Below are 17,486 nucleotides of genomic sequence, written 5' to 3'. Positions count from 1 at the left end.
AGAAGGCCTTGATATCAACAAGAGGATCTTCAAGAGGAGGAAGATGAGCAAAGCTATCTCACATATACTTCGCTATCCTCTCTAATGAGCTAGGGGAGGAGTTTATATAGCCTAGGGACGAATTGTGAGGGAGAGGGGGATACAAGGGTCAAAACCCAAAAAATGCACGCAGGCATTCAGAGGGGTCCGGGCACCCGGACCGGACAGAGGCGCGCGCACAGGTGAGGCCGGGCACCCGGGGCAGCAGGGGCTGGGCACCCGGACTGGGCCGAGGGCCGGCTGGAGGGGGGCCGGGCACCCGGGGGTTCCAAGCCCGGGCACCCGGGCGGAGGCAGCAGCTCCCAGCGCAAGGGCCGGGCGAAGAGGAAAGAATTAACATCGGTTTCGATTGCGCGTGTGCGAGCTCTCGTCATCGGTCCTCTCCGTGTTTGCGGTGGTGGTGTGACGTCCATGGTGATGGTCGAGGGATGCTCCGCATCATGGAGGACTAATCAATTGTAGACCTAAAAGCTGCTACACGGATCTTAAATCTAGATCAGACGAAAGCCAGAGGGGTGACAATGCCCCCAGGTGACAAAGACATAATAATCATATATATATATATATATATATATATATATATATATATATCTTTCCTTAATCTCTCCCTAATAATAAAGCACGGATTGACTTTGTCGGGTTCACCGTCGCGGCATTTTTGCAGAATAGTCCTTGTGTTTTTTGCTATTTGACCCGCACTCCATGAAGTATGTTTGTTTAGGCAAAAAAAGTTTCGATCCAGCACCCTTCGTGCGCAAGGAAAAATAAATTGAGGCGTGCGGGGATCGAACTCGCGCCCTGCGTTACTATCGACGGGACGGAACCAGCTGGGTTGGCTGCCCTTTCTTTCCGTTCGATGGGATGTGCGGCAACATGATCTGTTTCCTTTGCCGCACAAGGATGGATAAGGCGAAGGGGGCGACAGATGCTGATGCGTGGGGGGAGAGAGTGGGAGGAGTGCACGTACACGGGAGGCGGGTTCCGACGAACGGAGGCGAGCGGCGACAGGAGGCGACAGGAGGAGCTCCGCGGCGACCTGAAGGCCATCAGCCATGGCCGTTGTGCTTTCGCGTGTGCCCGCGAGCGGCTGCACGCTAGGGGAGGCGGAGCTCGACGCAGCGCGCGAACCTATCCTTGGTGCGACGGCGGCGCGGCTGTTGTCCTCCCGTCCAACCCGCAGCACGTCGAGCCTCACCGGAGTTCCTCCATGACGCCGGTAGGAAGCCCCTATCCCGCAGTCTCTCTCTGCTTCCTTCCCATGTTCCCTCTCTGAATCTTCATATTTATCCAGCACGGGCATTTGTACTAGCACAAATCTTCCTTCCCATGTTCTCTCTCTGCCCAGGGCGTCGCAAGCTTCCAGCGACGGCAGAGTTGCTGCTCCCGTGTCGTGATTGGACTCTGTGTTCTTCTCCAACAGCAAATACGTGTTCTTCTCCAACACCAATCAATGGATTTCCCGAGCCGGATTTGAGTTGCCTACTATAAGAAGGAAGGGTCCTCGGACTAGAAGCTCCATCACATCAAATCAAATCCCGCCGAAATTGCAATCTTCGTCGAAGCATCCATGTCGCCGCCGAGTTCGCCGGAGGAAGAAGCGCAGAGTTCGTCGGAGGAACAAGAACGCCCGTCCAACCATCCAATGTCGCTGTCGGCAGCTACAACAGAGGTATATATCCCCTTGATATTGATTGGATGCAATTCCCTGTTTTAGATGTTGTTTCTATCGTCAAAACTGAAAAAGAGTGTCAGCTTCAGGCAGTTATTTTCAGTTGACAGTATACTGAAAAATTTGACAGTGAATATTTTGAGCCATTCAGAAACATTGCCCATGATGTTAATATGTTGACTAGAGGCCTTTTTAGAGCAGCGGCAGCAAGTGTGCTCACGTAAATTCAGTCAGTTAGTTAATCAGGCATGTTCTTCTTTCAGGCCAAGTGATGTTCTTCTTTCAGGACAAATGATTCAGTAAATTAGGGATGTTTTTCTTTCATGAAAAATAATTCAGTGATGTTGGTCTTGAGCCGTTAGCTATGTAGCAACACCGTGTTAGGTGATCTCATCTCTGCTAACATTTACACTCGTTCAACCCAGCTAGAAACACCGACAGATAAACAAGCCTAATTAGTCAGTACAATCTCAAATCAAACAAGGATCAGGGAAGATTAAAGCAAAGGCAGATGCATATTCAGAAAGTGGATGCATTCTTTTCATTAGCATTATAACTGAAAGACACCAATCTAATTAATCTTGCTGTCAAAACAGAGATAACGCTCTACTGTACAGGCATTAGGATATTGGACATCTCAAGATTTGAAAGGCCAGAACTAACTAGCTTTGTAATGAAAGAAAAAAAAGAGAAGCATCTTATCACAAGATCCTCCTGAACGTAAGAGTGGTAGTAGGTTTAATACCCCTTCTGGAGAGGCATAAGAATATCTTGTAGCTTTCCTCTTGTGAATTTCAAGATTTATAGGTTCAGTTTGGTTCATCAGGGGGCTTCCGTTTGCTACTTGTGTCTCGTTCATCAGGGGGCTTCCATTTTTTGCTGCTGTCTGGTTCATCATGGGTTTTGCATTGGTGGTGCAGCTCTGGTCCTTCAACAATGAAAAGAAAAATAGAATATGAGGAGAAAAATACTGACATGCTTGTTAATTCAAATAGTTGAGTAAGAAGTACACATACTGCCAGCATTTGCATCACACCGGGCAGCCTATTATCGAGAGATCTGACAGTTGTAACGATCCCCTGTCCAAAGAGGCAAAGATCAGGAAGAGACACATTAGTTGCTTTGCTTTAGTATGTGCAGTGACGACGGTTGAGCATTCCACATGATATACAAGATTGTGCATGTTCCTCAAAAGCAATATTTTAACTTCAGAGTAAAATGCTGAAAAATAAGTTGGAGCTCTTGCTTTCTAAAACACATACAAACTGCCATCTACACTAAACAATGGGGCTTCATGTATAAACTGGAGCAATAATATTAGGCTGATGGAACCGACATTAGTAGCAAAAAATAATATTGTCTCCTTTAAACAATGGTACTGCCACATGATGCATATCATGGTTCTCTGAGCTTGGATAAATCCAGTTTATGCAATAACATCCCAACTGTAAACTCACTATGATGTACTAACAGTTGGAGGTTTACATTTTATTTTTGTTGTGACTGCAGAAATTAGATTACATCGCTCAAGTGAACATTGTAGAGGATTTTGATAACCGACCTTCCAAAATGGCAAAAATTTCCGAATCAGGTGTTCTGGAGCCATCACCTATGTCACCAACTATGTCAACATCTTCTCCAGGTTCAGAGTGTTTTGAATCAATTGTGCCGGAATCAGATAATCAGATGAATCATGATACATTATCATCACCTAGATCGACAATATCTCCTGTTTTTCCATTACATGATGTTAAGGAACCAGATTCACATAAAGAGATCAAAGTTTATGATTATCTCCCACAAGGTATTTGTTTAATTTATTATGTGTGCTTCGTATACAATATATTCTTAAATTATTTGATTTTCTGCAGACTATACATTGACCGACCATGATCTATGTGCTCATATAGCAATAGAATCATCTTTGAGAAAAGAATTGCTGGTTCAGATAGATGGAAGTTCTGTCTTGCAACATCAGTTGATGTGCCTGCTAGATAAAAAAGAGTGGGTAAATGATGATGTAAGTACCCTTACTCAAACAGGAAAAAGTTTCTAATCAGTAATATCAGTTAGTAATGTATTTTTAAATTCTTAATTATAGGTGATCAATGCATATGTATGTTGTATAAAGGACCAAATACATCTCCAGAATGATAATAAAGTATATTTTGAGAGTCCATTTGTTACCTCACTATTTAAACGAGATGGCACCCTTGGAATACAAGAAGATAGTGCCTTCATGACAGAGACTGTCCTCGAATATATGCAGCATGACATGGTAATATCCATATTCATAATTTACATGTTCTAGGTTTCATACATTTTCATTTACTATTTTCCTAATTATCTTTATTACAGATTAAACTTCCAATAAATGCCAGCAACACACATTGGTATCTAGCTGTTGTGAATACAAAAAAACGTGAAGTTCAAGTACTAGACTCATTATGCTGGAATTCTGACAGAGATGATCTCGCTAATACGGTTAGTTACATCACAATTTTTAATATACTTCGCTGATGTGTATCATTTCTTCTTACCACTATTTTATTTTTAGCTACGAGGAATACAATTTCATTTGGACCTTCTTAAAAGTCAAAATTTGGCAAGCGACGATTGGAAAGACATTGATCTTACTGAATGGAAGATCACAGAACAATTACAAAAGGCAATTCAAAAAGATAGTTCTTCATGTGGTTTATTTATGGTTAAATTTATGGAATATTTCACCGGATGTGCACTATCCTACCCAATTACACAGGTATATATCCTTTTTTGTTTTTTAATAATAAAAGGTATTTGGTTTTCTTTTTCATTTACTAATAATTGTTCGTGTTGCACAGGAAATGATTACTTCTTTCAGGTTTAAGTTAGCTAGCATACTATTATGTTGGAAAACAAACACTGCAGCAATGACTACAATCGTTGAAGAAAGTGACGATGACACCAAGGGAGATCCTGATGATGTTCAAATATTGGAAAGTTTAGATGATTTTAAAAAAACAAAACAAAAATTACCATTATCTGTTGAAAATAAATACAGATCACTAATATCAGTTCTTTCTAATATGACCTTACATGAGTTAACAGATGGACTCTGTAGCTTCATTAAATCAATCAATTACACTGAGATTTTAGAGTAAGTCATTTTAAATTAGTATTGCAATTGTAAAGTATGTTACTTGTTTTCTTAATGGTTTATTTTCTTACTTTGTATCATGATCAGGAAAGTATGGATCCATAGTTCAAAACCATATCCAATTAGCTTGTCTCTAAAAAAACTACAAGGAATGCTAAAGGATGATTTACCCATGGACCGAGATTGCTTTAATTTGATCGTACGGAAGATTATGTTGGATGACTTCCAAACGACAAAAAAAAGCAATTGATAGCAAAGCATTATCTGGACATGAAATTTTGGGTATGTTTTTATATTCATTATATACTTTTTTATATAATGATTTTTTATCATTTTTAACCAATTATTTTATATATTAGATGACTACTGATTATGGAAGGCACCCAGATTACCATAAAAAGTTAGATGTGGAGCAACTAGCAAATTCTGTTCGTAGTTGGTCTTGTACCAATGTTTCAACATTTAAATCAGTAAGAGCACTTTTATATACTTTATAGCAAAAAAAAATATTGCATCTAATATGTAGCCTATTTCAGATCCATATTCCAGTACAAACCATGGATGAATTCATTCTATTCACATTGGACCAAGATATCAGAACAGTGTACATTTTGGACCCTACTCCTATTAATCCAATGTACCGATACAACCCACTCGCAAAATATATGAAAAAAATTATATGGATTTCCGAACACTTACAAAAAGCAATGTCAAAAGCATGCCCTGGGTCTAGATGGAACGAGGATATTCGCCTATGGCAACATAAAATCCTAGATGATATTCCAGTTTACAACAGGTATTTTTCATAAGATGAATACTAGATACTGGTTATTTGTTGATTTGAGTATGTAGAAAATATTAATAAAGTGTATTTATATTCCTATATAAGGGAATTGTCTGGTTATCTTGTTCCCCTATTCATGTCCACATGGGAAGACGAAAGACCACATTTGCCATTTTTAAAGGTAAATATTGCAACCGTATAGATATGTGCTTCTATGATTATTATACATCTGATGTTGATGTCATTCTTTTACAAAAAAATGAATAAATAGGATGGATATGAACTCAGAAAACTAATTTTGGGCCAAGTGCTAACATTCAAGGACAATGAATGTGAAGATAACATGCCTGTTGGTGTACTGGAATTCATCAATTGTATTAGGAAAATCCAAAGTAAAACTGGTATGTCAAATAGTATCAATTCATCTCGAAATGTCAAATGACTCAAATATCTAATTCCAATATGCTAACCTTGTTTTCCTACCAATATGCTTCTGTAGGGAGCTCAATCAGTGGAAGGTGATTTGCCAAAGAGATTTCTTGCAGCCAACGGTTAATAGGGAATGAGCAGGGAGACAATGAGCATGTAGAGCTGGATTTTTTTACCTTTGAGAAATTAATACTGGATTTTGGTTTGTACTTAAAATATCACTTATATATATGTAGTAAACTTTTGGAGCTTGCCATGATATACATTTTTAGGACTGCCAATTATAAGAGATGATGGATTGCTTTCAAATTCGATGTTTGTGGGTTCAGACATGACAATACTGTGGAAATGACAAATAGTACATAATCGTGTACTGTGTCGACCAATAATTATTTTATAGTTTGTTGCTATTGATTTTATTTGGCTTCAAGTGTTGCACAATGGCACGTGGAGTTATATTGACTATTATTGAGCTTAGGGTCGTTCAATCTAGCTTCAACTACATAAAACGATAACCACATAATTTTGAGTTGAGATTGATCCCAAAAAATCTTAGATCAGGATGTTCTAAAAATCACGAGAGCCAAAGAGCCTGATCCACCACTCTTCGGTTGCCCAAATAGGAAGGCCATGGAAACCCTCTCCATGCTCACCTCTTGGACAATCACATCTTCCAACTCAAGGGTTGTCAAAAAATGTGGATGAAGCCGTATAAGCTCACGTTCGCGTTTAAGGCAAGTGAGTCACGTCAAAGGGTCGTCAAGCAGACGTGTTTTACGATTTCATGTTGACTTACAGATGTGTTTGACATTTTACTGTTGCTACTGTCACAGTATCAAGCAAAGCATTGGAGGTATAGTTGTTTGACTTCAGCCTTGTTAGCTTTGCTTCAATGTATACCAAAGTTTTCGCACAAATCACAATTACAGTTGAATCCAAAACCTAAATAAGCAAAATGTCAACAATTAGAGTACCATAACTACTAAGTACCATAACAATGATGAGAAAATATGACAAAAAATTCTGAAAAGATCCTGATGAACAAACCTCCCATTTCGTCAGTGTATCGAGGGGATAAATCCTTAGGGTCCTGTTTGTACTGCCCTACTGGGATCAACCATAGGGATTCCATCCAGACCAATCTGCAATATGAAAAGTAAAATTATCAAATTGGTATAGAAAAGACTTGCTCTTTACATTCTAGAAACCACTAATTTTACATCCACATAAACAATTAATCCTCGACATTTTGAAACCAACGTCGGAGTTGAGACTAAACAATCGATGACATTACTTACTAAAGGAAACAACATTTTTTGCAGAGCTTGGCATTCTCTGATGGAATAAACTAATGCAGTGGCATGCTTTTGTGAGTTGGACGATATCTTGTTACACGGCATTTGGCGATGGCTGAATAAGTGTGTTCCGTGTGGCGGGGTTGATATTTTGAGTGTTTGCATGTATTGGCGTGGCTTATGTCATACTGGTTTATTTAGTTTAACGGTGGTCGTGTGTTTTGGTGATGACCCTTTTGTTGTAGATGGCGATGGCTGGTCTGCAGTCTCTTGTTGTTGGGGACAGGAACTTCACCATCCGTGTGTATGTTTCGCGTTTGTGGCATCACCGTGGAGACGCTGATGACGGTCCTATCAAACACACTGACATGGTCCTTTTGGATGCCCAGGTATATGATTTCTCCAGCCTTGGCGCCTGCATTGGTTGTAATTTTCTTCAGCCTTCTATGCTTGGTAATTATTGCATATTGTTTCTGGGCAGGGCAACCACATCTATGCTGAGATTGGTGAGAAGCTTGTGCCTAAGTTTATGGGCAAACTAAAGGCAGGATGTGCATATGAAATTTCACAGTTCTTGGTGTTTCTGAACAAATGTTATTTCAAGCCTGTCTATGCGATACACATGATCAGGTTCAATAGGTTCAGTACGGCCGATCCTAATACTGATCCAGAAGCTCAGTTTCCCTTCTACACCTACTCACTCACTAAACTGTCACGCCTCCCTGCACCTCTCGAGACACCTGAATTCTTCACAGGTGTGTTTCCTACACGATCATTGTCTTCGTTTGTGACCACGATGGCGAAGAGAGTGGTAACACCGATGTGTCGCTTGGAACATGCGAGGATTTATTTTTTCCCGTTGCAACGCACGGGCATATGTGCTAGTCTCTCCCTAATCTCTCCCTAATAATAAAGCACGGATTGACTTTGTCGGGTTTACCGTCATAATACGCTTCTTTCCGTGAATTTACGCTTTCAGTTTTTTCTTCAACACGTCTATAATTTTTTTGTATATCCAAGGTGGTACTAATAATCTATCTATATATCCCCTGGTGCGTTGTTGTTTTTGTCCCTCTTCCACCGATTTTTTCGTCGGTTTTTTTACCCCGCGTATCTCACGTTGATCTGGCCCACGAGCGTACCTAGAAACCAAGAGACCAAGTCCAACAATCATGCCCTCGCTCTCGGCGCACATCGCTCTCCCTACCCCGGACGCTCACGCCTCCCGTAACCGACCAACACGGTCCAACCCCACTCGCTCCTCCTTCACCCCGGTCGCCGGCGCCAACTCCTACTCCGACACGAACCCTGATCAAGCAAGCCCCCGTGGTTCCCGACGTGCACTCGTTACCTGTTCCACAAGCCGAAGGCACCTATTGAAAGGAGTCGAGTCCCTCGATGGAAACCCCAAATCAGATCGTATCGCGGCGCTGCGTCGACAGGTTGTCAGCCTGCAGTTCTGCTCATCGTTTGAGTCGTGCGTCCGACTTGCCGCCTCCCGTCGACATCCATGGCTCTGTGATCTTTCGTATTCTCTCCTGGCGCACGGTATTTCTTTGCACGTGCTCCAGAATCGGACGGCGTTTGCTCAGCTACGGCCAATGTTTCTTCTCTCATCAGCTGAGAGCCCTCTGGAAATAATCGCATCAGCTCAGCTACGGCCAACGTTTCTTCTCTCTATGTTTCTTTGCACGCGTTCCAGAATCGGACGGCGTTTGCTCTTGCCGGTAGCGCACGTTGAAATTTATTTTGGCCGATTTCTTATAGAGTTGTGATCCTCGAGGCCGGGAGGGGCGACCGGCGGAGTGCACGGGACGAGCATGGGACGACCAGCAGCGACAACTATGCTTTTGGGCAGATGGATTCCGCTGCGGCCGAGTTATATCATTGATCGTGACACATGTATGCGGCCAGCAGCGACCAGCAGTAAGTACCCTTACTGGATTTATCTTCGCCGACACATCCATGCGGCGATAGATTGGGTGGATCTGACTCTCTCCGTGCCATGCTAATCAAATCATTGATTGTTTTCTCCCGTGATTTGCATGTAATGGGAGAATACGTAGCTATGATGATTCAAGAAATCGAGGCATGGGATAATAGATGACCGCAATCAACTCCGACAAGCTCGGTGTGAGGTATCGGTTGCATCCGCGCCTCAACTTTCCAATCTCGCTGTTCCGCCGAGTTTCCGAAACACCGTACGTATGTGCTCCATCCAAGGTACGCCATTGTACCTCCAGTTCTATCCATCAGTTTTGCACTTTAAACTAATGACTTCGTGGTGCAAGGAAGATATAATTTTGATATCAATGATGCAAACATATAAGATTGATCACAATGGAAAAAAGGTATAAAACATGCACCTTGGTGTGCACATAGAATTATTCCTTTTTACTGTCTTTACATTAAGAACAGGGAAACTATCCATTATAATGATGGATGACTGTCAGGGAAAGATGCAGTAAGCAAAAATCACCAAATTTGTTATGCAGGAATAGAGCCGGTCTTCATCTTACAAGAGCTGGTTGGCACACTTTTTCTGGCACATAAACTTTGAACTATGATTTTTTTTAGGCGAGAGCTCCTCGCATGTTTTTTGTAGCTGAAACTTTGCAAAAACATAGAATGTTTGATCATGTTTGATCTCTCAAAGTTTCAAAAAAAAATCAGTTTATTTTGAATTTACTGTTTGTTGAGGGTGTAGGGGCACCCAGGTGTTGAAAGTCCTGCCTCATAATTTAGTCCAACTTCTGCAAACAGAAAAGCACATTCATCATGCTTCATGGACAAATCTCTGGTTTTAGGATGGTTTTTTCTCCAGTGTAGTTGCATAGCTAGCCTAATTTTTTATAATATGTTGTTCATTTGACCACGTTGAATTTGAGGTAGTGTAGGTCAAATTTGCCTCATTATTATTATTTTGTTTTCGTAAGCTTTTCAACTTAATCCTTCCGAAGTCCAGCAATCTTGCGTTAATAATTATTTTTAAGACTTTCGTGACATATAACCACAACAAAGGAGGGAGTGGATTTCAGCCTCGGCGTGCGTATCCGTGCTGTTGTGAGGTGGCACCATCCGGATGTTGTTGTGTCCATTGATATACGTTTTCATGGACATGTCAATTACTTCTCCCGTTGCAACGCACGGGCATATGTGCTATATATATATATATATATATATATATATATATATATATATATATATATATATATATATATATATATATATATATATATATATATAATATAATATAATATAATATAATATAATAAAGCACGGATCGACTTTGTCGGGTTCACCGTCACAATACGCTTCTTTCCATGATTTTACGTTTTCAGTTTAAATTTAAAACATATTCGAGATGGTACTAAAGCATTACTAATAAAGAGGTTATTGGTTTTCGTTTGTATAAGTCGCTAAGTTTCTTCCGTCCGGCCCGCTCGACTGGGCCGTGTTGATCGTTCCCTGTCAACAGCCAACACTTCCCCTCCTACGCCAGAGAGCTTTTCCCCGCGGGCCGCGCAGGCAACTCCTCCTCCTCTCCCTCCGCCTCCCTTGCGTCGCTCGCCGGGCCCGAGGACGACGACGAGCCCTTCTAGGAGGAGGAGGAGGAGGGCACCGTCGAGCTCGTGCAGCTCGGCGCCAACCACGGCAAGAACGTCCTCAGCTTGCAAGGGTTGTGTTTGACTGGGTAGAGCAAGGACCACGCCGGCGGGCCGCTCAACAACATGGGGGGCTCCTACAAGTTCATGGTGAAGCACGTACAACTCTGGAAGGTGCCCTTCCACGGCACATCGCCAAGATGGTCTGATTCCGATTATACAGCACTGCGATACTACCTCTACTGAACACACGTGTAGCTACAATTGAAGGATCACAAATATATGGTCCAGCAATGCACGGTAAATCTGTATCCAGGCGGATTCAGTCCATCTCTTCACCATCGTGATCCACACCTACGACCTGGCTTGGTTGTGGTGCTAATTCAGCAATGCAAGTCCGATCCCTTCAACTCTCAGGTGTCTTATTCCACTACTTCATGATGATGCGTGGGTGCGTACTTGGATGGTTATACTATGTGATTAAATTGATTTTTCAGGATCCCCGACTCCCCATGCATACATTGTTCACCATACAAAGCTAAAATACAACACTTTCAGATGTCGTGCAGACTGTACAACACAAGCATGGCAACAAGTGTATTAAGAACAGAGAAATCATTGCAAATTACCTGCTTGATTTTTTTGGATTCCAGCGTGACGGTGTGGCCGTCTGACTGGAATTGAAAATGCTGGTGTTGTTCTGAATTCTGATAATGTTGATTAGCAGGGAGAGGGTTCAGAGTAGGGATGGCGGGGGCGTTTGAGTTGTACTGGCAGTCCGCCATCGGCAGGGCCGTCATGGAGACGCTGGACGAGATGGTTCTTAGCCCCGATCATGCCATCAGCGTCCAAGTATAGTTCGATGAGGTCTGACTGGCGTTTTGCTTGTCTGCGAATCAATCGGCAGGGCCTATAATATCAGCAAATTGTGTGTCGTTGGTTGTTTATCCATCCTGGTCTTCTTGTTGCTTTCAGTTCATGAGCACTGGACAACCAGCTCAAGAGCAAGGCATTCTTCAAGGTACCAACCATAATGCCACGTCTCTTTTTTGTTCCACACATTCATCACTACACTGTACATATTCCAAGGGAATAATGCTGAAATAACGTGTTGTTGCGACATGTAGTGTAACGGTACTAATGCAGATGAATTTTTTTAGGGGAAGATGCAGATGACTTGTATGCTTGATTATGGTTGGCTTGTGTGCTTAATTATGAAGTTAATTACTCGGCAGCGCATTTATTTTCCAAGCCGCCACAGGGAATTATTCTTTTGGGATCATATTTGTTCTCCGCAACACGTAATCTCAACTTGCTTAAAGGCCACATTTGGCAGTTGCTTAAACCTTCTGGACAAGACACACAGACATACAACTATGTGACAACTTAACGCCTTTGGGAATTTTGATTGCTTTTCCTAACAAGAAAATATAACAATAGCTGCGAGTGTTAATTACTTAGTTTATCAAAGGTAAAATGTCTGCTACATGACAAGTATGTGGATTGATTTTATGTGAACCAACTAATTGGATGGTTTGGTTCCTTGTGCTATGTTTTGAAAAAGAACGCACTTATATCTTCCACTGTATTGATATCATATGGCGAATTACATATTTGTTACTAGCTAACGCTGAAGAAATCTTTACGCAAAGAACATTCATTTTCACATTGCTTGCCATGCATCTAGGTCATTCTATTTATTACCATTGCTGAAAGTTGTACTTCTGCATGCCGATAGTTTCAATTGAATAGCTCTCCCTAGATTTTTCTATAGTTCATTCCATCCAGTAGTTTGATAGCTTTGTGATTATTTCGAGAAAAATGATCTGTCTTGCAGACTGAAAACAATCTCATCCAGTAGTTTGATATTTTGGTCATTATTCCAAACTAATTGATCCATGTAGCAGACCGAAAACAATTGGATGCTGACGCAATCATGGCCTGAGATTATTAACGAATGAGGACATGCATAGGGTTGCTTCCTACTTGTACATAACTATTTTCTTTCTACAGGTACTATGTTGATTCTTTAGAGATCTCGTCTTCATGAGACTAGCGAAGGGGGTATACCTTAGGAAGAAAGGGAGATGAGGTGAGTTTCTGAAGTTCACCATCCAATCCAAATATCACAAAAGGTGAGCATTACTATTCAAAGGGATGACTAATTATTTAACCTCTTAATCTATTTTTACAGGAATTAACCAGATAGTATATGGGCTGAATAATTTTGAACTAGCTACTATTTCTAAATGGAGTGCCATGTTCAAATATAGGAAGTGAAGTTGTGGTGGGTTCTGAGCCATGCTTCAGGATAGGGGTGTACCGTATTATTTTTCTCCCGTTGCAACGCACGGGCTTTTTTGCTAGTCTCTCCCTAATAATAATAATATAATAATAATAATACAATTAATTAATAATTATAATTATAATTATATTATATTATAATTATATTATATTATAATTATAATTGTAATAATAATTATAATTATAATAATTATAATAATAATAATTATATTATAATAAAGCACGGATCGACTTTGTCGGGTTCACCGTCACAATACGCTTTCTTCTCGTGTCAGAATACGCTTTTACAATTTGTACGGACAAAATCCTAATATAAACGAGGTGGTACTAATATAAATATAAACACGATTCAACGAGCCCTGTCTCACGCACGATAACTCCAGACGCCCTCCGCCGCCACGCCCCCATCCCTCCAACTCCGCTGCGCACGGGAGCAGGGGGAACCTGCGACGGCGGTGGCATGATCTCCGGCAAGCGGCGGGTTCGAGCGGTGGGGCCGGGATCTGGTGGCGGCAGCGAGCTCCTGTAGATCGGCGGCCTATCCTCTCCTCTGCGTACGCACAAGGCACAATAGCACGGGGTCCTCTCCCTACACGGCACGGCACCGCCGCCACGCGCGGCCAGTCTTCCTCTCCAGCTACCCTCGAGCAGCGCCGTCGTTGCCCTGTTCTTCTTCGCCTCCTCACCCGCCCCAACTCCTCACCCCCAGCCCTCTCCACCTCGAGGCGGACGTCTCTGATTTGGATAGGAGTCGATGGCGTGTTCACGATGGAATACTGCTCCAACACGTAGCTATGGGTCCAACCCGAATATCAGATCAATCTCCCTGCCATAAGAAGAAACCCTAGAGTGGAAGCACAAGTAAATCGCATTGCAAGTTTGTAAGACGAGATTGTTGTGCGGGAACTGTCCAATCTCGCCTCCACCTACTTCGCCGGAAGACCATCTGCAATCCGACGTTGCTCTACACATCGCCGGAACTCCGAGTGCCGGTTCTCCATGAGGTATTGCATACTGAAGACACAAGGAGAATTGGAATCATGCTATTTGTTTTTCTAGAAACCTACAGTTAATGAAGCAAACATAAACTGAACCTTAGTGTGCTACTTCCTGATCTTCAGCTAATTTTTCATTGATTGATTCATTGTTGTGTTTAGTTAGTCTATCCACAAGCTAGAGGGACTAGGTTAATTAAGAACAATGTCTAAGGTAATGATTCACTATGTACAGGTTGCTACCATGTCATATTTGGTTGGCTTAGAGTGACAAGTATTTCAAGGGTAATCAAGTTGATAAGCACCAGCTTAAATTCAACCAAAAATTTTATGGCGTGATCTCAAATCTGTGAGCACACGAACCACGGAACTTCACCCAGCCATTCTGGATTTTTTAATTGAGAGACAACTAATTTCTCATTGTTTGATTCATCATGCTTACTCGCTCTGTCCTAGAGAGACTAACATTGTTCTCCGATCTGGTTGATTCACTTCAGTTAAATTTTCCAGTAGCTTCAGCTCTGTACATTGGCATGAAAAGGTGTTTGCCGTTTAGACGAATTAACTGTTGGATACTCCATGAAAGAGGTAGGCCCATCGCATGATTAGGAAGAATAAGGTGTATGCTATACTTGAACAGATTCCGTTAAGGAGACCATTTAGCATGGTCTGCTGGTTATAGCCTTCTGTCTTGAACTGTAGGCAGAAGTGAATTTGCTGCTTTGTGCACTCAGGAAGCTGATTTCGTGTCGTGAACTCTACAGTTGCATATATTTAGTCCCTCTACACAAGCAGGCACAAACGTCCTTTTGATTTATTTATTTTTGAATTAGGCCGCATAAGTAGGCAGCAGTTACAATCAATGGTGATGCAGATTGAAGTACAGGCAAGATTGCACCTTTAGTAACATCAGTATCAACTATCAAGTATGTTTAATCTCATTTATCCGTAAGCTTAATATGTTGTATACTTGTATGGTGATGCAGAGTTGAAGTACACTGCAATCTGCACTGGGATGTCCGTAAGCTTAATCTCATTTATCCGTAAGCTTAATATCTTACAAATATTGCATATTTTATTTCAAATAAATGCTGGATTTTTTTTCACAAAATTTGCCGCACACACGGCCTAACACGGCAAGATTGCACCTTTAGTAATCAGTACCATATAAGTATCAAGTGCAGTTTCTTTCAAAAAGAAGTATCAAGTGTAGTTAATCTCACTTCGATGCTTAATATATTGTAATGGTGATGCAGATTGAAGGAGGTCGTCCTTGTGATCACTGGAAACATGTTTGTGATTGAGGCACACAGCAAAATGGCTCACACTCACCACCATTACTCGAAGGACCATCTCCATATACGAGTTGCTTTACCTGAAAGCAGATTTCTGAAGATATATATTTTTTCGTATTTGTTTTATATTTTTGGACAACTGGTTGTTTATATTGGTGGAGATCCAGTGCTTTACAGAGCCCGCATATAAAGGTAATGTGTATTGCTATTTTTCTTACTTAGTAGCATTAGAATCTCCCCATCTCTTTATACGGAGGTGATGGCGAAGGAGGAAGAGTTGTGTCAGGCCCAGCTCAAGCTAGATGAAGAAGAGGAGGCCAGAAAGAGAGAATCAGCAAGGCAGAAGCCTTTTGATCTCAAGGCACGATTCTGCGGGTTGGTGAGCTACTAACAAAGACACACCTCTATTCTGAATTTCTACTTGAAAAAGATGGACCATCAGCTACGGAATATGTTCGCTGTTGACATTGGTGGTGGTGTCTTTTGGTTCAACATGAAGTTGTTTAAGTGAAAAATGCAGTGGAACATGTGGAACAAAGGACGTGGTATGGAAAGGAAAGCAAAGCAAAGCCTAAACAGTACAATGATGCAGGTTCAGATTTCATATGTTATCTTCCCTGCCTCAGGAATATGAAATGGTTGTCTTCTAGATTATGAACGTGTCTTTATTTGTCATGTATTGTCGACGCACTGTGTAGTCTGTACTAATTCTACTGAGACTGCTTGATCTCTTATCATTCACACTTCAGAATTTTCTAATTATCTTATTATTAGTAGTATCATCCTTCCAACGTACTGATTCACAAATCTTAGCTAATTAGGAAGGAACTACATGTTTATCCATTCTTTTTCAGATATGGTGCTCTTGTAGGCAAAGTAGATGCATAATTCTTTTGGAAGGAAGGGCAGGCACACTAGATAATGATGTATTATGTTTCTGGCCCAGAACAGGCAGCCCCCATCATCCACAACCTTGATTCCACAATATACCCCGCTGATATGATCTAGAGGAGCGAGGAGCTGGGCAAGGAGTCACTGCCGGTTCACATGACCAAGAAGGGGTACGCGATTTTGGGAAGAGATGCAGGAAGACTGGAAGAAGATTGACTTCAGTCGCTTCGGCATCGCCGGCAGCGCCGACGGGATCCTGCTTTATTCCGAAGAACTGATTTTATATGATTCTGAACCTAGCCGTCCAACATCATATCTGTCCAGCTATACAAGCTTGTATGCAGCCAAGTTAGTTGCTTTATTATGGACTCAACGAGGAAGAGCACTACCACTTTTTCAGAATTTGATTTTGTGAACCTTCATGTTGCACTATCACATATTGCACATGAGTTGATTCAGGTTTCCAGAGTTCAGACCACAACAATCAATCGGTCTGAAGGTGCTCCTGTTTTATATCAGATCGTGAGGAATGGGGACCCTTTTCGGATATTTGACTACTATATTTGCATGCCGGAGTTCGCCGCCGTCTGCCGTGCTGTGATTTTTGGGTATGATGCTAGATTACGTGGTTGCATAGTTCCTTCTTTTTCTTCTTCAAATTCAATATTCTTGGGTCATGGTGTGCTCATGCTGATTTGCAGCCCGGATGATAGTCCGTGGGAGGGAGGTTAGTTGATCTAGCTGTATTTAGTAGCTATTTCAATAATGTTATAGAATCTTTGCTAAACACCTTTGGTGTTGATTGTTCTTGAACTGAAGAAATTTACAATGTAGAATTGGCATAATTCACTTCCTGGATGAAAAAAGAAGTTGCATGTCCTTTAGTCAGCAAATCAAGTTGAGCGATGCAGCATGTTGCGAAAAAGTCGCAGGTATGTCCTGCACTGCACGCATGTGAGGCGAATGGTTTTTCTTGATGCCATTGTCGTCCAGTACATGGTGTTTATCAGTACTACTCCCTCCGTAAACTAATATAAGAGC

At 41.6% G+C, this 17,486-nt stretch overlaps 3 long non-coding RNA genes across 8 annotated transcripts; all 3 read left to right on the top strand.

Moving 5' to 3' along the window:
- Positions 1 to 5,474: 5,474 nt before the first annotated feature.
- On the top strand, positions 5,475 to 5,982 carry LOC123099859 (uncharacterized). The gene is made up of 3 exons (XR_006448262.1): positions 5,475 to 5,643; positions 5,737 to 5,812; positions 5,903 to 5,982. It is a non-coding gene; the product is annotated as an uncharacterized lncRNA (long non-coding RNA).
- Positions 5,983 to 10,668: 4,686 nt separating this feature from the next.
- Positions 10,669 to 13,324, top strand: LOC123099858 (uncharacterized). Its single transcript, XR_006448261.1, has 3 exons — positions 10,669 to 11,981; positions 12,974 to 13,052; positions 13,155 to 13,324. It is a non-coding gene; the product is annotated as an uncharacterized lncRNA (long non-coding RNA).
- Positions 13,325 to 13,493: 169 nt separating this feature from the next.
- On the top strand, positions 13,494 to 17,232 carry LOC123097315 (uncharacterized). Of its 6 annotated transcripts, none has more exons than XR_006447005.1 (3): positions 13,500 to 15,302; positions 15,516 to 15,746; positions 15,841 to 17,232. It is a non-coding gene; the product is annotated as an uncharacterized lncRNA (long non-coding RNA). The 6 variants fall into 6 exon arrangements; XR_006447004.1 differs by having other exon boundaries at positions 13,502 to 14,268; positions 15,093 to 15,302; positions 15,516 to 17,232; XR_006447002.1 differs by having other exon boundaries at positions 13,506 to 14,268; positions 15,246 to 15,302; positions 15,516 to 17,232.
- The last annotated feature ends 254 nt before the right edge of the window (positions 17,233 to 17,486 follow it).

The sequence above is a fragment of the Triticum aestivum genome, chromosome 4D (assembly GCF_018294505.1).
Source record: "Triticum aestivum cultivar Chinese Spring chromosome 4D, IWGSC CS RefSeq v2.1, whole genome shotgun sequence".
NCBI lineage: Eukaryota > Viridiplantae > Streptophyta > Magnoliopsida > Poales > Poaceae > Triticum > Triticum aestivum.
Note: the sequence above shows the minus strand (reverse complement) of the source record. Positions and strands in the feature narration are given on the sequence as shown.